Below are 21,301 nucleotides of genomic sequence, written 5' to 3'. Positions count from 1 at the left end.
TTTAAACACTTCTTAAACAAGTGGATCTATTCAGCATGAAAATACTGGGATACTTAATTTTGTTTCATGCTATCTTTTCTTCAGGAAATGTTACCATAAAGTTTTGATCTTCTGTTTTACTCTTATTTTATTGGGTACAGATTAGGGCTGTAAATTAATCACAGTTAACTCGAGCAATTAACTCTAATTAGATTTTAAAAATTGATCGTGATTAATCACAGTTTTAAACCACACACTGTTAAATAGAATACCTATTTAGACGTATTATAAATAAATATTTTCTATCCCTTTCTTAATGATTCCCAAAATTCTGTTTGCTTTTTTGACTGCCGCTGGATGTTTTCAGAGAACTATCCATAATGACACCAAGATCTTTCTGAGCAGTAACAGCTAATTTAGACCCCATAATTTTATATGTATTGTTGGGATTATGTTTTCCAATGTGCATTACTTTCTATTTATCAACACTGAATTTCATCAGCCATTTTGTTGCCCAGTCACCCCATTTGGAGAGATCCTTTTGTGGCTCTTCACAGTCTGCCGGAGAGTTAACTATTGAGTAGTTTTGTATCTGCAAATTTTGCCACCTGTTTACTCCTTTTTCCAGATCATTTTATTAATATGTTAAACAGAACAGACCCCTTAGGGACACCGCTATTTACTTCACTCCATTCTGAAAACTGACCATTTATTCCTACCCTGTGTTTCCGATCTTTTAACCAGTTACCGATCCTTCCCTCTTATCCCAGGACAGTCCACTTTGCTTATGAGCCCTTTGGTGAGGGACCTTGTCAAAGGCTTTCTGAAAAATCTAAATGGGGGATCCAGTGGATCCCCCTTGTCCATATGCTTGTTGACCCCATCAAAGAATTCTGTAGATTGGTGGGGCATGATTTCCCTTTACAACAATCATGTTGACTCTTCCCCAACAAAATTAGATTAAACTATGTGTCTGACAATTTTGTTGTTTACTATAGTTTCAACCACTTTGCCCGGTACTGAAGTCAGGTTTACTGGCCTGTGATTGCCACGATCACCACTAGAGCCCTTTTAAAAAAATATTAAAAATAATATAAAGTGAGCACTGTACACTTTGTATTCTGTATTGTAACTGAAACCAATATATATGAAAATGTAAAAAACATCCAAAAATATTTAAATAAATGGTATTCTATTATTTTTAATAGTGCAATTAAAACTGCAATTAAAGCAAAAAAATTTAATCTTGCAATTAATCACAATTTTTTTTAAATCGTTTGATGGCCCTAGTTCAGATTTTCTAGGTTTCCATTATATATTTTTCTTTCAAGAAGAGCAAGATGGTTTTCCCAAAGTTATCCACTTCAACCTAGCCCTATAACTGGTCAAAAAACAGTTGTGCAAGGTATGCAAGAGCATCATTCTACAGCTTTATGTAAGCAACAAAAGCAGGATCAGACTGAGGAAAAAAAGAGAAAAATCTGAAACTTTACACAAAACCAGGTTTTGAAACACAGTGATGGTCAGAAAGAGAGCTCACATTAAACAATGGAATTCTTATCCAAGAGATCTGGGAACAGCCTTTCATCAGCTAACCTAAGCAGTTTATGAAATTTGGTCCGCAGAAGCTATTACTATTGATTATGTGCAATCAGGAAAGCACCCAGCTTAACTTTCAGATCTTAAAGCCAGCAGTTAGACAAAACCTTTCTATCTGTAAACCACAATACATTTGGCCAAAAAGTTACTGAGACATGAGAGATATGGAACATCATAATGCTATTTTTAAAGTGTCTTTTTTTCCCCCCAATCATACTTTAAAGGATACAAAATTTTGAACCTAAAACATTGACACTATTGCTTTAAAAAGTTACCAGCTTCTTGTCATTATCCTGGTGGTGTTAAACAAAAAAGTAGCAGCACCACATTTACAGTCTCTACCAAAGTGTTCACGCAAAGTCTTACCAATAACTCTGCAACAAATGAATGGCCCGAAGCAGAAAGTGCACATTATTAATACAAAAATCATGCACATTTGTGAATGTTCATCCTTGCTTAGTAGAGGGCTACCAAACGAACTCATCCATGGTACTCTCTGGCCAAAATCCTATTCTTTAAGGCAACAGTTGATTCCTGCACCATGAACCAATTTCTATACAAAATATATTAATACTGTAGATTGTCAAAAATGATTAGGAAAGGACACAAGGAGAAATCATAGAATATCAGGGTTGGAAGGGACCTCAGGGGGTCATCTAGTCCAATCCCCTGCTTAAAGCCGAACCAATCCCCAGACAGATTTTTGCCCCACATCCCTAAATGGAAAATACGGAGGGTTTTTTAGTTATATTACAAACAAAAGAAGTCCTAACAATGATATTGGTCCATTACTAGATGGAAATGGTAGAATTACCAAAAATAATGCAAAATTGTTGAATAAGTATTCTATTTGGGAATAAGGCAAATGAATTATGATGAAATACTTTCCATTCCAACATTAACTCAAGAGGATGGTAAAAACAGCTACTGCAGTTATTAGACATTTTCAAATCACCAAGGACAGATAGCCTGTTCTTTTAAACCTCTTGGATGCAAGCTGAGAAGATCTCTGGACAGTTAATGTTGATTTGCAATAAGTCTTGAAATAGTGGGTAACTTCCAGAGGACTGCAAGAAACCTAATACTGTACAAATATTTAAGGAGGGTAACTGGGATGCCCCAGTTATAGACTTGTCAGCCTGACATCAATTACAGGCAAAAATAATGGTACAGCTGATATGGACTTCATAAGTAAAGAATTAAAGGCAAATAGTATAATTAATGCCAACCAACATGTGTTTATGGAAAACAGATGCAGTTAAATAACTTTTTTTTTTAATTACAAGTTTGGATGATAAAAGGTAACAGTGTTGATGTAATAGACTTCTGCATGGCATATGACTTGGTATCACACACCATTTTGATTAAGAAACTAGAATGATACAAAATCAATATAGCACACACTAAATGGATCAAAAACTGGCTCCCTGATAGGTCTCAAAATGTAACTGTAAACAGGGAATCATCATCATCAAGCAGTTGTATTTTTAGTGGGGACCTACAGGAACTGGTTTCTTGACCTATACTATTTAATGGCTTTTATCAATGACCTGGAAGAAAACAAAACCCTTACTGATACAATTTGCACAACACCAAAATTGGGAGAGTGGTAAATAATGAAGTGGACAAATCATTGAAACATAGTAAACTGGGCACAAATGTAAACAGATATATCTAGGAACAAAGACAAAAGACAAAAAAAAACTTACAGGATGAGGAAAACAGTGACTGAGAAAGACTTATGTTTAGATGATTATTTACCATGAAACCTGAGCTCTCAGTGCAACACTGCGGCCAAAAGGACTAATGCAATCCTTGGATGCATAAACAGGGGATTCAAGTAGGAGAGGTTATTCTACCCTCTGTATTCATACTCCTGGGGGAATTCTGCCACAAAACAATTAAAATTATGCACCAAAATTAAAAGTTATGCAAATTTTATACATCAAAATTTTGCAATATAATCACACCAGTTTCAATTGTTTTGGTAAGATCTGTCAAGATCTTGACAGACTTGTTTCTGATTAGGGGAAGAAAGTGTAGGTGAGCATTTCTGACAGCCCTTAATTCCAACAGATTGATGTCCAAGCACTGTTCCTAATGTGACCATTTATCTTGGACTGTGTGGAGGACACAAATGTGCTCCCCATTCCAAGAGTGAAGCATTCAACATTAACCTGACCGTACAGGGACATGGGTTAAACAGGACTCCTGCACAAACCTTGGATGGATTCATCCACCAGGAAAGTGGCAGCTGGTGGTTCAGTTAATACGGAGAGCTGGTTAACAGAGGCTTAGATAAAACAGTGATCTAATGTATGTGTTTTCATTTTTTTCACAAAATGTAAAAACTAAAGTTTTTCTGTAAAAATGCAAATTCTGCATTTTTCTGTGGCAAATGGATTTCTAGGATCCCAGGTGATAACCCCCCTGTGGATAGTTGAAGAAAGAGGACGAGGTAGAGCTCCTAGAATCACGAGCAGACCTCAGTACTGGGAGATGTCCAGGAGGTTACAAGGTACTGTAAGGTCCCTTGAGTACCAGAAGCACAAAAGAACTCCATACCAGTGCTGACAATATTGCAGAGGCTGTGGGATGTACTCATGTCAGAACCACAAGGTCTTTTGTACTGGAAGCACTACTAAACTCAGTACTGATGTCGCCATAGATGTTGTGAGAAACACTGATGTGGTATCAAGGTTTGCATTGAAGCTGGTCTCTTGAACAAAGTGGTCTTTAGTACTGAGCCCTTTATCACTGAGTTATGGGACTCAGATGAAGTCTTACCATGCTTCATAGTAACAGAAATACCCAGAGCCTCATTAGCACTCCTCTTGGGACTTGGGGTTTCCAGTGACAATCTTTTCTGAAGGGGAAAAAAAAAAAAAAAACACTGATGTTTTGCTCTTCTTATCACCTGTCTTATGTTTGGAGTGGGAAGCTCTCAGTATTACTGGCACAGTTATCAGTACTTCAGTCAAGGAGAGTGCTGGAGACCAAGGTTTCGGTGTTGTCTTCCTTGTGGAAGTTCTTGGCGACCTGGACTTGATGACAATGAGGCACAGGCAGATGAAGAAGGTCCCTGTACAGGTGGGCTGTCTGAACCTGGATCTGAAGCCAGTCTTAAGGTTTGCTCCATCATTAAAGTCTATACTTAATTTCCATGTTTTTAAGAGATCTTCCCTTAAAGGACAAACAAATTTTACACTTGCTTGCAACATGAGATTCTCCTGAACAATGTATGTAGTGGGGGTCTCTCTCAACAAGGACTGCTTCTTAACAAGAGCAACACCTTTTAAAACCTGGGGAGACTGGCATCCCTGACAGAAGAAAAAGGTTACTCGAACCCCGCAATAGGGTAAGAGAGGGGAAAAAATTAAACAAAAGAAAAAAAGGCAACAAACGTTCCAACTATAAAGGCACTAAATTTACTCTAACTATACAGCTAAATACTAATAAATGAGGCAAACAGGCACATATCAAACAGGTACATATTAGACTCCTCTCAGGCCAAAGGCAATTAAGAATGAACTGAGGGCAGTTCGCCCACACAGCTCTAGCATGTATAGCATGCATCCTCAGTATAGAGCATGAGGATGTGTAGGCAGCATGCGTGGGCCAAACGGGCACTACTTCCAAAGATCTCTGATCAAAGGTGCAACGGTGCAGGTGCACTTCAAACTGAGCACCCACTGGGACACTATTTGAAGAAAAATAAGTTAGCTACTGTTGGATCAAATTCATCCTTGGTGAAACATTCACTGACTAATTGCTGAAAAGCAATGTGAACATGTAACGTTCAATACAAATGGCATGAAAAATAATTCTCCATTTAGAGTGTGATTTGCTATGAAACATGATAATACACATGAAAATGTCATTCATGTTTGATGCATGTCAATGGTTTCCAAAAAAAGTGTGTCCAACTTTCAAGTAAAAGAACAGCTTTGCTACCAGTCAATGCTGCAGACAACTTCAGATCCAAAACCAGGGTACTTTCCTTCTCCCACATCAACAACAGTGAAAATTCTTTGAGGTAAATTATACCCTCAATCACATCTGTGCGATCCCATTGCCATCAACAGATTTCCAGAGATCTGACATAAGTTTAGTAAACAATCCTGTTGAGGATGTCTATGGAGGACTAGAACCCAACTCTCTTTCTGTCAGCGTGGTTCTCCAGTGCAATGAGAAGTAAAAAACAGTAAATATTTACTTTAGACACTGAAGAAAGCAGATACATGACTCCAAATACACATAAGGAACAGATCCGTTAAGTTTGAAGGTGCCATTTTTACATAGTCAATTTTCAGAAAAACACCACCACACTACAAATTCCCCTGTTTAGATTCAAAAGTACTCTCAACATGCATTTTAACAGCTGTAATACATTTGCATTAACTTGAGTGCTATAACTTAAATTTTAATACAGCCTCTACACTGGTGATTGTACAAATGGGGTTTACTAGGCTACAGTCCAAACACATTTTGTTCAAGACAAGACACTAGGGAAACTCACCTTCAATGTAATGTGTTTGAAAGGGAGGATAATCCCTGAGCTGTCATTTAAAATAAGACAAGATCAGTTCCTGCTGAGAACACACGCTTGTTCAGGACCTCTTACAGGGAAACCTCAGAATTGAGAAAAATATTTCCAAGAGTGTCTGCACATGCCCACATTGGAATAGATTAAGAAATGTCTGCCTGATGCAGTAAAGGATATTTCTCTAAAGCAATCCACATTCCTCTCTTAGGACATAAATCTTACACAAATAATATGTGCTAACAACCAAAACAGTAAGGGGTCAACAGCTTTTTCGTTTGCTACATTATTAAATACAAAGCTTGTACCATCCACAATGTAGCAGAAAGATATAAGCTCACAAAAGTGATTTTTCATGCTATTCAGGCCAAATTCCAACAGTTCAGCTTGCAAAGTCTCAAACAATTCTGAATTATCAGAGGCCTTCAAGAGATTTGCAAATACTCGTCAGCCAAACAGACATAAACAAAATAAATTAAACCAAATTTCAAATATGGCAGTATCTACAGTTACAGTGAGCCAAAGCAAGCTACAAAAAACTATGTCTAACACAGCATGATAATTTTAGCAAGCTATAGTACAAAGTGTCAGACATCTCCATTAATCAATACATGTACAGTGGGACAGAAATTTAAAAAAGATGTGATCTTTAAGAAATTTTATTTAGATTCGAAAGTCCCTGACATAGAGCACAGAAGCAATGATGTATGCCACACAGTTTTATGACTAAATTTAGATTATATGTAATAATCAATGACTTCTTAATATTTTGTCTAAATTCATTGAAGTTCACAATTATAAAAACTAAATCTTCTGCATTTGACACTAAAAGTTGCTATCTTGTGCATAGACTTTTTTGCTAGGTCCTAGGGTTGCCAACTTTCTAATCACACAACACCAAACACCCTTTCTCCACCCCTTCTTTGAGGCCCCGTTCCCTGCTCACTCCATCCCCCCTCCCTCCATTGCTCACACTTCCCCACCCTCACTCACTTTCACCAGGTAGATGCAGGGAATTGGGGAGTGGGAGGGGTGAGGGCTCCAGCTGGGAGTGCAGGCTCTGAAGTGAGGCCAGAAATGAGGTGTTCAGGATGCGGAAGGGGTCCCAGCCAATGGGAGCTCTGGGAGTGGCACTCAGGGAAGGAGCAGTGTGTGGAGCTTCCCTGGTCACCCCTGCACCTAGGGGCCACAGGGAGCCCACCTTAGCCCTGCCGTGCCACCAACCAGACTTTTAGCAGCCTGGTCAACAGTGCTGACTGGAGCCACCAGGGTCCTTTTTCGACCGGGTGTTCCGGTCCAAAACCAGACACCTGGCAACCCTACTAGGCCCATTTACATAAGCATTTAGCATATCCTGCTAACAAAGAATACATTTAGATTCCCGTTTGCAGTGGATAATGCCTAGATGACAGGGGTGGATAAGTGCTGTACCCCAATCAAAAGAGACTTAGGCATTAATCCAGCCTCCAAAACCCATCTATAGCAGTTCCTGAAAGCCTATGTATCTCGTAAGCAGCTCCTAAGATGTCAGGCAAATTCACTGCCGCACAGAATATGCATATCTGGTGGCTGATTTTTTTTTTTTTACAACACTGCTGGACTAACAGCCAGTTTGGTCTAAGACCTCTATTTTGGCTATGAACCTAGAATGAAAAAGACAAAGAGAAGTATATGGGAGTTTTTCAGCAAGCCAGGCTAACCCTGCAGACCTAGTATAAAGCTGTAGTTTCTCAACAGAATGCCACCATGATTCCCATTCTATGGTGAATAAAGGCCTTGTAAATACCTAGATATATCTGACTATTTTAGCTTCAATGCATTTTTTTTCCTTCACAGTTGATGTAAGCATTCACATGCCTCCAGAAACATCACAAAAAGAGGAAGACTCACGAACAGAGAGGCTTGATCCACCTGCAAAGAGCAAGAGCGATGCAGCACAAAAGCAGCCATTACAGATAGATCCTTTGGAGATGAGGGCTATCCATACTGCTCTACAGAAAATCTCATGAAGGATTTGGGCTACAGCAGTGCTAAGTGCTCTAGGCCAAAACAGGTCATTGATCCAGAAAATAAACATATCTGAGAAATGAGCTGAGGAGGGGCTGCACATTTTTAGCACTGTCGGGGGGCGGGGGGAACACCCCTCCGATTGCTTGCTTTCCCCACTAGCTTGGGTACTCTTCCACAGGAAGCTATCAGGGCTGCTGCAGGAATTGCTCAACCCTCTCCCCAATAACCTGACTCCATTCTCACAGGAAGGGATTGAGAGGAGGAAGAGCTGAGCCATGCAGAGCAGTCTGCTCTTTTTCTCCCTCATCCTCCTCCTGTGAGAAACAGAAAACTCCTTTGCTCCTTCCTCCTCCCACTCTGAAACACCCAAGGACAGGGGAGGGGAGAGTCCTCTCCCTCTCCCCTCAAGCCCGGGAGAGGGCTGAAGACAGAGGTGAAAGTAAGCCGGTCCGGTCCGGTCCGGCATACTGGCAAGAGCCAGTACACCATGCTGGACTGCACCAGCTTCCACGGCCGGGATTTAAAGGGCTGTTGCGGGAAGCCCAGAGCCCTTTGAATCCCGGCTGCAGCTGGGATTTAAAAGGCTCAGAGCTCCCAGCCACTGTGGGCAGCCCAGAGCCCATTGAATCCAGGCCGCGGCTCTGGCGGCTGGGCTGGGGCCAGGACTTAAAGGGCTCTGGGCTCTTTACATTCCTGCCCCAGCCCCACAAAGTTCAGGGTTCCCCCCAGCGGCCAGAGCCCCAGGCCCTTTAATTTGCCCCTGAGGGCTTCCAGCCACCTCTTCAGCTGGGAGCCCCTGGTTGATTTAAAGGCCCTGGGTCTCCCAGCCACAGCTGGTGCCCCAGGGCCTTTAAATCTTGAGAGGCCATGCCTCTTCCGGGTGAGGCCACACCCCCCTTAGGACTCCGGCAGTACCGGTAAGTCCTGTAAGTTATTTTCACCCCAGCTGAAGAACGTCAGGAGCTGCAGAGGCAATGCTGGCGTGGGCAGAACTGATGTTGGGGTTGGAACGCAGAATTAATTGCTGGGCAAGGGGATGGGCAGATGTAAGGGTGATGAGACAACCTCATATATACTTTTCTCAGATCACTCTGAACACTGGTCACATCTTGGGGACTAGCTTTCCTCTCAGTAACTCCGAACCCAGTACCATTTTATCCAATGAGTGACTTCACCTGGAAGTGATAAATGCTGAAAGCAGGAAACAGTTATTGATCAAAAGCAGTGAGATGAGGAAAATATTACTACCTCATCCTTCATTAACGGAAATCACAGAACCCCCTTTACCCAGTTCATTTGGAAAAAAAAATCTCACTTATTTCATTATCTGGATTTAAAATATATTTAAACTAAACTAAACTGAAAAACATTTTGTTTTACTCTCATAGCGTTTCTTGGATATTTTCCTCCCAATTATTTTTTTTGCTTTGTAAATTCAGCTCCTGTGTGAGTTAGTAAACTATGATAAATGGAGAACATGACACCCCACAAGAACCAAAACAGAGAAATTGAGCTGAGACAGGCCTTCTGTCAAAATGTTTAAACTCTTGGAGCAGGGGGTCCCCATGGGAAGGAGTTTTTATTAACCCCTATTTAAGTTCAGTAACCAAATAGTACTTTGGATAAGGAAAATCTTTATTAAGATTTGATGCCCTCATCCCCATTCCCCTTTAATTATAGTTTTTCTGTTCTTAAACATCTTTGAGGTCTTCCAGAGGCCTCCCACAAAACCAGAAAAGACTGAATTTAGCATTCATGATCTTTCAGAATGTGAAATCACATGTTAAATTTCTCATTCCTTCTTTATACTATTTTATAAAAAAGCAAAAAAGGACGTAGGCCAATTTTTTTAAAATGTGTTTGCGGGTGATTTTTAAGAAATAGTAAACAAGGTTTTCATTAATGGCTGTTCCAAGTCAGTAATTGGCTGGCGCAGAAGTAGACATTGAGACCAACATTAAATAATGTTCACTTACTCCTCTACCTAATTAATTTAAGACTACAACGTTTTCATGTTAAAACTAAATTGGTTATTTGAAACTACAAGTATAGAAAGATAGTCATATTCAAGATGTATTTCAAGGCAATGGAGTGCTGGCAGCACAATGGCAAATTAATTTCAGATACATACAGAATACTACAAATATGGATGGCTTGAAAAAAATAGCACCGCCCTGCAGATAAAGTTGGGCACGGGAGGATTTTATGGCTGCAGAAGATCAGAAGATGGTCAGTCAATTAAATTATGAAGCTGTTTATATGACCCTTATCATAATATTTCAGTGCTAATTTGAAATTTTGTAGTTTCAATCCCTGAAGTTCAATGCTTCCTCTCCTGCAAACTAAAGTTTTAAGGACTTAAGAGTCTTGTTTTTCCCTTGTATATTTTTCAACTCAAAGCAATTCTTGTTCGTTTGCAACAACTGCTGGATTTCAATACCGGCCTATTTTGTTGGCTCATGTCCTGATACTTCCTCTCAGATCTGTTCTCAAATATATCAGGAAGAGTAATGAACAACTTCGTAGCTCCTGACCTGCGCAGGCAGAATTTTCCACAAGCTTAGCACTGCAACACCTAAAGTAAGAAACTGTTTAGAATTTGGCTCTCAAGGACCCAAATTCCTACCCAAAGACTCCCCATTTAAGCTGAACAAGTCTACATCCTCACGTCTTCTACAAAGTGGTGCCTAATGGCTTACTCAAGGTAATGGAAATCAGAACAGGGAAATGAAGGTGTTGTAGCCAGCATTTTTCTTGCCTCAAATATTCTGGACCTATTGCAGATAATCATGTAAAGGAAAAGGCACTGCTTTGCAAAATGGTTCAATGACAACACAACCATCTCTGTCCTATAAATACCGCTTCTCAATGAGACAAAAGAACACGGATTCGGTCTCTTTCCCCAAGAAGGAATGCACACTGAATGACATATGGATGCAGCAGTGGGGAAAGTAAGGGGCAGTGAATCCCCTGTGAAAGTGAGGTGGCTAATTCAAAAACAGTGAAAGGAAATACATGTTGTGTAAAACAAAAAAGTAACTGGACTGAAGAACTCATTGCCAGCGGATATTGTACAAGCTGATAACTTAGCAATATTCAAAGATGGATTGGGGTTTGACATGGATAACATGACTATCCAGAGTTCTAATAATTCATACAAAGTATTTGCTGGGATGAAGACAAATTCTAAATGATTTGGGACCACCATGGGGGAAGAGGGAGAGAAGGGGAAGATTATCCCACATCTGCTTAACACAGGGTTTTTTGCACCTTCCTATGAAGCATCTAGCGTTGGCTACTGTCAGAAACGGAACGTTGGACTAGATGAACCATTGATCTGATCCATTACAGCAATTCCTATGTTCCTAGCTTCTATGGAAATGTTATAGAGGAACAGTGCCCCTCTACTGTCCATGTGGAGCACAAGATCCCTTAAGCAGAATCAGACTATTAAACAAAGGTTCCACACTTCCTGCAGGACAGTATTAGTGGTAGAGTAGGGGGAAACAGGATGTTTTAGCTAGAGAAGCACAATGCAGACAGACATTAGGGTCAGCGGCCCCCAGAGCCCTCCCCACCATCACAACCAACATGTAAGGTAGGGGGTTTCCACCAAGGAAGCAGTCTATAAGAAGTGCCCAATTCTCCTTGCGGAGCACCAGCAGCAGTGCAGCAGAAGTGAGGTGACCATCTCTCCATTTTAGGCATCTGCCCCAGGCTCACAGCCAGGTTAGCAAAGCCTATACATTTTCCTGGCTTTTGCTCAGCCTGGAACAGAAGGGTATGGTCACCTGTCTGTTCCCATTTTATCATCTTCGTCTCCAACTGCAATCACCTCAAGTCACACTCAATTCACCTTCTGACACCTACATCCCAGAAGTGCCCCGCTGTTCCCAACTCCTCATTACCACAGTTCTTTCCTCCTGCAGTATTCCCCAAACCACTCCTGGATGTCCCAGACCTCTTGCTGCTATCTTGCCTCCCACTAGCCAGTCCACCTCCAACATTCCTCATTCCCAGCTACGCTTCACTGTATTCTTTAGACTCTTTGGTTTGAAACTGAGGGAGGAGTCATGAAAAGCAATCTCCCCAACACACTTTTCTAGGCCCTGTGCCGGTTCCTCCCAGCTTCCTCTAACCTCAATAGCCAGGTTTTCCCTTGTACCCCAGGCTCCTCACAACTCAACTGGCTCCCAACCAACCCTTTGTTGAACTGCAACCTAAATTTTCATTCTGAAGGAATGGAAGTGCTGGGAAAGATAAGGGAAGACCAACTCTTTTCTTTCCCCACCTTCCAGTCTGTCAGCTTCCAAACTCCTTCCATGTTCACTCCCTTGACTTGCACCCAAACCCTCCCTGCTGCCACACACCAGCATGCCAGATTTCCATCATGCCATCCCTCTCACAATGGCAAGTGTCCTGGCTTCTAGTTCTGAAAACTGGTGTCCCACCCAGCCACCCCACAGGACAGGATCAGAATGAGTGCTGCTGTAATGAGTACTACGCTGTTATTTAAATTGTTACTCAGCAATCTGGGTGCAGATGTTTCTAATACCATGATAGTTAGCTCCACATTCAAACTTCCCAGCCAAAGAATGTATGTATTTTGCCCTCTATATATTTTTATGGTTTGCACAATTTGCTAAATATACCATGTAAATTTTATACTGAATCACAGACAGTGAATTAAAAGCAGCTAGGAACAAATCACTTGCTTTACAAAGCATTCATGCTTTTCAATGCTCTTCATTACAAAGGGAGATTAAAATACACCCTCTAGTGGTCCATCATACAACTACATACATTTCAAAAAAATTGCACACATTTAGGTACTATTTTAAACGGTACCAAACATATTTTTAGGGTGGATTACATGAAATCATTTAGGGCAAAATTTGAGCCAGACATTTCACAGAATGTATATTATACTGTAGTTTAATTCTTTCCACTAAGCCCAAAAACTTGAAATCTAACTTGCTGACAGAGCACTTTAAATACAGCCTGACTTTATTTCTAAATTCCTTTTAAAATGTTTTAACAGGAATTTCTGCTCCAATTGGGTACCCATTCTTTGGGCTGGTCTGAGGGCAAACACCAAATATGTTCAGATCCTCCCTTCCACTCCCGCCTGCCACCTTGCAATTCCAGTCTGCTTTCAGTTTCATATCTGCAATAGGTTAACACTCCCATGCAGAGAGCATTCAGAATCAAGGTCACTGAAACGGACTAGCCAAAAAATATGTTAAAGTGAATGGGAGACAGGGGGAAATAAACTTGCTTTTTAACTTCTAAAAGATTGGCGGTAATTGCCACAGTAGTAAGGACAAAATTTTCAGGGTGATTGTGTGTAAGCTATTTGAGGATATTTGCAAGTTTTTTTAAATTCCTTTAACATCATCCAGTTTCCCCAATCCAGTGGCCTGTTACAAAGGGCTTATCAGAAAGCAAGAGAGAGATTGACCTGCATAGGAAGCTATATGGTAACATTCTCCAGTTAATTTAAATAAAATCATTTGGCATGGAGTGTGTGTTGCAAGCAGGGCCTTTTCTTGTTGTGTTTTGTTATTAACTAGCTTTTTGCTAATAAAGTTCTGATTCTGAATTTATTTTCTTGAACTGTTAATTTCTAAGTCTTCCTAAAGGGGCAACACTGATCATGATAAATTTATTAAGACTCATTTTCAGAGTAAAATTACAGAAATTCAGTTTATTTAGCCTAGCAAGATGCTCACACAAGATGGTCATATAAAATGATTAGCATAGCAATTAACTTTTTGTTTCAGTGTAGACAGAGTGAAGAGTAAAGGATCATTTTAAATGGCTTATTAGGACAAAAAACCTTTGAAGTAAAACTATGCATCCAGTCCTGACACAAACAAAAGCAAATGCCAAAAATAAAACTGAAAATTAGAAATAACATTTTCTTTAATCCTTCAATTCCTGTAATCTTGCATGTTACTTAATAAATAGCAAAAAGTTTTCAGATAGAAGCATGATTTTTAAGTTGACATGACTTTCTGAAAGCAGCATTTAAAAGTGAGACTTACTCCTTTGGACCAACAATTCTTCAATGTATTCTAAAGTTTTATGAAGAAGAAAGTCTTTAAAGTAATACTGCATTAAACTATTAAATATGTTTAATAACCCTTACAAATAATCAGATGCATCAAATATATAATACAATAACCATAAAAAGGTCTAGCAGTCCAAGGGCCCAGTCCTGATCCCATTGACGTCAGTGAGAAGTTACCTGGAAATTAATCCTGGATTAATTAAAAATAATCAAAACAGGATTGGACCCCAAAACTTCAAGGTATTTAGGCATCTAGACCTAAGTTTTTGGGTTTGTTTTTTTTTTTAAATCAATGGCAAAATCATAAACATGACTCTGAAGGTCATGAAATTCTTACCTCACATGTAGAATAAATTAAAAAATGTATACATTACATCAGAGAAAACAGGAAACAGATGTGTTGTGACATGGAGAATGATAATGGAACTATTCTGCTAGCAGATGAGATTGACAAAGCAGACAGTAAAATGTACATTTCAATTTAAAGTCGAGCAGTGCCACAGCAAAGGTGAGATTTCCTCAAGTCATCTGACATGAGTAAACCAGAGGGGTTTACTAAAAAATAATGTGAGCAGTGTAAAGAGAGATTACTGCATTTAGCAATGGAGAACTTGATACTTATAAGAACATAAGAATGGCCACTCTGAGGCCTGGTCCACACTACAGCGTTAAATCGATTTAAACAGCGTTAAATCGATTTAATGCTGTACCCGTCCACACTACAAGGCACTTAAAATTGATTTTAAGGGGTCTTAAAATCGATTTCTGTACTCCTGCTCAACGAGAGGAGTAACCCTAAAATCGATATTACTATATCGATTTAGGGTTAGTGTGGACGGAAATCGAAGTTATTGGTCCCATTCTTTTACTGAGCTACCCAGAGTGCACCGCTCCGGAAATCGATGGTAGCCTGGGACCATGGACGCACACCACCAAAGTAATGTGCCCTAGTGTGGACGCGTAAAATCGATTTTATAAAATCTGTTTTATAAAATCGATTTTATTAATTTCGATTTTACTCTGTAGTGTGGACGTGGCCTGGGTCAGACCAAAGATGCATCTAGCCCAGTAGCCTGTCTTCTAACGGTGGCCAATGCCAGGTGCCCCAGGGGGAATGAACAGAGCAGGTAATCATTAAGTGATTCATTCCCAGCTTCTGGCAAACAGAGGCTAGGGACAGTATCATTATATGTAAAATGATTTTTAAAAACTACAGCAGTGTATACAAAAGTACTTTGGATTAAAGTCATTAATGCCAACAATTTCCTTAGGAGTAGATATTTCAGAGTGTGCAGTCAACTAAGTGTGTCCCAGAATGCAGTTGGAATTTGGGTCATGATTGCAGGATCCTGACATTTCTATAAAAATTAATTAGAGATGCTTTGGGGTATTATGTACAGATTTTTGAGAGAATGCACCGAAATTCTAAACATAAATCATTCCAAATCTGCTGGGTTCCTTGAGCATAAACATTGAAAAATCTAACCCAGACTTTCCATAATATAAAAAAGGTATTCAAAAACTTGAGGAGAGCTGGCAAACAGGGAAGTTTCACACAAACTGAATTAGTCATAGATGAAACGAGGTGATCTAACTCTGCCAGTTATTAAACTTAATATTATCTCACCCCATGCGAGACATTGTAATACAGTTTCCAAACGCTCTGTACAATTACTATCACCTGGTTATTAACTGTATGAATGCATTGCTCCATGCTGCAACGTCTCTATTTCTTTTTAATCTGTTTTTTAAAAATTCATTTTTAGATCCTCGTAGGCCACCCTCAAAAGAGTACATTCAGAATCAAAATCCTCCCTCTGCTAATCACTTAATAGTCCATTTGGGAATAGCAGTCTTCTAAATCTAACCAACCAACCCACCCATGATATCCATAGTAGCTCATGAACTGAGCTGCTCCCAAGTTAAGGTGAAATCTAAGGCACCTATTTTTCATCTGGATAAATAAAGCGATTTTATTGAGTCAGTGGTAGCCATTATTGCCTAATTTAAGTTTGGGTCTGAAGCTGACAATCAAGGTCTCTAAAGGTTTCCATGTTTGACAGAGAACAAGTTGTGGTTGTAATAGTTGATATAAGGACAGATAAGTATATGAATATAAATATGGAAAGAAAATTGTGTAGGACATACCAAGAGGTCAAATGCATACCTTATCATTGCCTGCTCTGAGACAAAACATTAGCTAGATACTTCTGGACTTCAAGCTCTGCTCAACTAAATTAATAGACTCTGCAAACTAACTAATGGAGATGTCAACATTCTGGTCCCCCCTCAAAAAATATCCCCCCACATTTTGTGTGAAGTCTACACCTGTACTATTCAAGCTCTAAACTTCAACACACTGCCAGACAAACTGCACTTCTTAGTCCATGAAAATTACTATTTAAAACAGATCTCTCCTGTATCCCTAAAAGGCCAAGACCTTCCCTGTAACAAACTAAAACCAGAACATCTTCTACATAAATGCTGAAATCACCGCGAAGAAACAATCTAGTCACATTCTCTCTTATGAGTTTCTACAAGATATATCATAGCCCAGTGGTTCTCAAACTTTTTTTTCTGCAGACCACTTGAAAATTGCTGAGGGTCTCAATAGACCACTTAATGATCTTTCTAAATGTTGTTTGTACCGTTAGCTAACTACTGTAAAGCGCTTTGGATAAAAGCGCTATATAAAAAAAACTTAATAGACTTTTTTTTGTTCTATAAATAAAAGCACACAAGTCATATTTTAATATCAGTAGTCTTACCTTTCTAATGCAATGGATGTGCCCTTTCTCCTCCGCTGCGGCAGCCCCGGAACTGGGGCTGAGAAGGAGGACAGTCTCTCCCTCTCTCCCCTACCATGGCAACCCCTGAGCTGGGGCTGGGAAGGAGGGCTGTCTCTCCCATACAACTGCAGCCCTGGGGAACTGGGGAAAGTCATCTCTCCCTCTCTGGCCACTGCAGCCTTGCATGTCTTAAATTCCCCCCACCCCCTCCCACCTACTGCCTATTCCCCCCAAGGCCACCATCTCACCTTATATGTGCATCTTCTCCAGGATCCAGGTACCTAATTAGTGGAGCCATGCCAGCACGGCTCCACTAATTAGGTGAGTGGCCCTTCATTCTCATGTGCAGCCACCCAGGCACGCACCTTACAGGGAACTATCCGTGGACCACCTGAATGGAGCTCGCGGACACAGCTTGAGAACCTCTGCCATAGCCAATAGGTATCAGTATAAATACCACCTCTCTGTTTCTACTTATCCACTTTCCCCTTTTCACAGAATCATAGAAAAGCAGAGCTGGAAGGAATCTCATGAAGTCATCCAGCCCATGCACTGAGGCAAGACCAAGTAAATCTACACCACCCCTGACAAGTGTATCTACCACCTGTTCTTTAAAAACCTCCAACAATGGGGAATCCACAATCTCCCTTGGAACTTATTCCAGAGTTTAACTACCCTTATAGTTAAAATATTTCTTAATATCTAACCTTAAAATTTCCCTTGCTGCATTCCTTCTTGTTCTACCTTCCATGGACACGGAGAACAACTGAGTAAAGTCCTCTTTTTAACAATCGTTAACAAGTTTTCAGATATAACAGGTCCCTTCCTCAGTCTTCTTTTCTCAAGACTAAATATGCCCAATTTTTTAACCTTTCCTGATAGGTCGGGTTTTCTAAACCTTTTATCATTTTTGTTGCCCTCCCCTGGACTCTCTCCAATTTGTCCACAATTTTCCTAAAGAGTGGTGCCCAGAATGGTCTCACCAGTGCTCAGTAGAACGCGACAATTACTTTCTTTGTCTTACATACAACACTCCTGTTAATATACTCCAGAATATTAGCCTTTTTCACAACTGCATCACACTTTTGACTCATTCATTGCCACTATAACCTTCAGATCCTTTTCAGCACTACTACAACAGAGTCAGTTATTCCGTTTTGTAGTTGTGTAAAGTACTTCGCTCAGAAAGAAATATCAAATGCACATCTCTATTGAATTTCATCTTGTTGATTTCAGAGCAATTCTCAAATTTATCAAAATCATTTTGAATTCTAATCCTGTCCACCAAAGTGCTTGCAACCCCTCCCAGCTTGGTGTCATCTGCAAATTTTATAAGCACACTTTCCACTTAACGTCATTAATAAGAACATTGACTAGTACCAGACCCAGGACTGACCCCTTGAGGACCCACAAGATATACCATCCCAGTTTGATAGTGAACCATTGATAACTCATCTTTGAGTACAGTCTTTCAACCATTTATGAACTCATAGTAATTTCATCTACACCACATTTGCTCATGAGAACCTCATGTGCAACTGTCAAAATCACCACTAAAAACCAAGATGTATCACGTCTACTGCTTCCCTGCTTCATTAGACCAGTAACCCTATTTAAAAAGGAAATCATGTTGGTTTGGCATGATTTGTTCTTGACACATCCATGCTGGCTATTTCTTATAGCTCTATTATCCTCTAGGTGCTTACAAACTGATTGTTTAATAATTTGTTCCCTATATTATATATGTTTTCCAGTGCTATATTCGCCCTTCTCCAGTCCTCTGGAACCTCACCCTTCTTCCCGGAGTTCTCAAAAAAAAAAAAAAATCACTAATGCTTACGAGATAGCTTCCACTAGTTCGGGGCGGGCAAGCTTTTTTGTATGGAGGGCCCAGCCCCCATCTCCTATTGCCCCCCCCCCGGGGAACCCTAACCCATCCACACACCCCCGCTCTCTGTCCCCTGACTGCCCCCAGACACCCATCGCCCCATCCAACCTCTCCTCTCATTCCTGAAAGCCCTCTCAAGACCCCCGCCCCATTCAACCACTCCTTTTACCTGTCCCGACTGCCCCCACCGCCCCATCCAACCCCTCCTCCTTCCTGACTGCCCCCCAACCGCTGCCCCCATTCAAACCCGTTCCCCTCCACTGCCCTGCCCCCTATCCACACCCCCAACCACCACCTTGAACTCCCCTGCCCTCTATCCAACCCCACCACACCCCCTACTCCGTTACCACACTGCCTAAAGCACCGGTGGCTGGTGGCGCTTCAGCCGGACCACGCTGCCCACCTCTGCCACCACACAGTACAGAGCACCAGGTCAGGCCAGGCTCTGCAGCCCTGCTACCCAGAGCATTGCGCCGGTGGCAGAGCAAGTGAGCTGAGGCTGCGGGGGAGGGGGGACAGCAGGGAAGGGTCTGTGGGCCAGCCTCCCAAGCCAGGAGCTTGGGGGAAGAGGCCTGAGGGCCGGATGTGGCCCGTGGGCCATAGTTTGCCCACCCCTGTGCTAGTTCCTTTAGTATCCAAGGATTAATTTTCACAGGCTCTGCCAACTTTAATACATCTATTTCTTCTAAATGTTCTTTCCCTTCTCTGGGTTGTATTCTGTCCCTCTTGCTGGTAATATCAATCATGTTATGCATCTGGTCACAATTAACCTTTTGAGCGAAGATTGAAGCAAAATAGGCATTAAACAGCTCTAAATATTCTTTAACCTGTTCTCTCCTCTACCCCTGTCTTCACTCCTCTTTTTCCCCTAGTATTTTATAGTTTTTCAGGTTCCCATCAAATAGGACTAAAAAACAGTCACTGTAGTACATAACTACCTTGTATACTACATTAGTCTCAGTTTCCTTTTGTTTATGTACATAAGATATTTACCTTGGAGTAACTTGTAAGTAGATTGTTAAAGAACTACTTTGTAAAGATTGAAATTCCTCATGAAAACTGGTCAAGTCCTGATTTTCTATTCAACTGTCATCCTCATTTAAAAGGCTTTGGATTTTAATACACATTCATATTTCACTATGTAAATAAAGCAACTATAGATCATCAAAACAATCTTTAGACAACAATATGCTGGGGACATATTTTCTCTAAATAATGTTTTTAAAAGCCTAAAAAAATTCTGTTTAGATACTCACAAGGGAGACACTAGCATGAACAAAAGCATGAGAGGCCACTACTAGTCTAAGGAAGCCTCCATTTCCCTTCTTCCTTCCTCCTGCTCACTGCCTTTCCCTCACTCCATTTCTCCTCCCCAATTCAACACAAGGCCAATAGACCAGACAATGAAGTCCTATATGTTGTCTTAATTTATCATCCTCCTGCAGCTGTAGTATTTCACCAGGCTTTTTGATTGGCCAGGCTGCCATGGGCTGCTACGTACACCATGCCATGTGCTGACTATTAATAAATGCTGAGGGACCACAAAGCCTCATTTCAGAATGCCAGGACACTGATCAAATTCCATTGTACTCCGGATATGCTGAAAAATACAGCTCCTAAAATAGGCCCACTTCAAGTCCAGCATTCTGGCTACTCTAAACAGGAAAGATTAGGATTTTCCATGCTAGTACTTATATGTTTTTGTCTCTTTTCTCCCCTGTAGCAGCTTTAATGCAGTGCTTTAAAAACAGCCTAGAGGATGGACATGTGGCTCACACTGCTATGGCACAAGTCACCTAACATGTGGTGCTGCAGAGTGCCAAGGTCTGCACACAGACTCTGGCCATGGCTACACTGGTGCTTTACAGCGCTGCAACTTTCTCGCTCAGGGGTGTGAAAAAAACACCCCCGAGCACTGCAAGATACAGCACTGTAAAGCGCCAGTGTAAACAGTGCTGCAGCGCTGGGAGTGCGGCTCCCAGCGCTGCAAGCTAAACCCCATGAGGATGTGGAGTACGTACAGCGCTGGGAGAGCTCTCTCCCAGCGCTGGCACTGTGACTACACTCACACTTCAAAGCGCTCCCGCAGCAGCGCTTTGAAGTTTCGAGTGTAGCCATACCCTCTGATGATTATTGTTAAGCTCTTAAAGGCCTGGGCAGAGAAAGAGAGAACACTGGATGCTCTGCTGTCTCCATGACACATCTCAGTCAATTTAATTACATACAGAACACCTCAATTCCCTAACTTCCTTAGCTGAACTTTTAATAGAATGTAATATGCTGGCTTGTGCCAGCTGACCTATAATATATCATAAATGCTTACTCAGGTTTGAGGTGGTGAAGAGGGAATTTCATGACAAATCTAGGGCAGGCAAGGGGCCTAAGCCACCAACTTCCAATAAATAATAATAAGCTTTTGC

General features: G+C 40.9%; 1 protein-coding gene across 13 annotated transcripts in view; it reads right to left on the bottom strand.

The window, feature by feature from the left end:
• ARL15 (ADP ribosylation factor like GTPase 15) overlaps window positions 1–21,301 on the bottom strand; it is a 322,749-nt gene that overhangs the window by 236,332 nt on the left and 65,116 nt on the right. The window contains exon 2 of one of the 13 annotated variants that reach the window (XR_004000954.1): window positions 4,366–4,444. The exons of the other annotated variants lie outside the window; for them this stretch is intronic. The gene's annotated coding sequence lies outside the window, so the exon portion shown is untranslated. The remainder of the gene's footprint in view (window positions 1–4,365; window positions 4,445–21,301) is intronic. 13 annotated transcript variants of the gene reach the window in all.

The sequence above is a fragment of the Gopherus evgoodei genome, chromosome 6 (genome assembly GCF_007399415.2).
Source record: "Gopherus evgoodei ecotype Sinaloan lineage chromosome 6, rGopEvg1_v1.p, whole genome shotgun sequence".
Lineage (NCBI taxonomy): Eukaryota > Metazoa > Chordata > Testudines > Testudinidae > Gopherus > Gopherus evgoodei.
The sequence above is the reverse complement of the archived record's forward strand: the minus strand, read 5'-3'. Positions and strand labels throughout refer to the sequence as shown.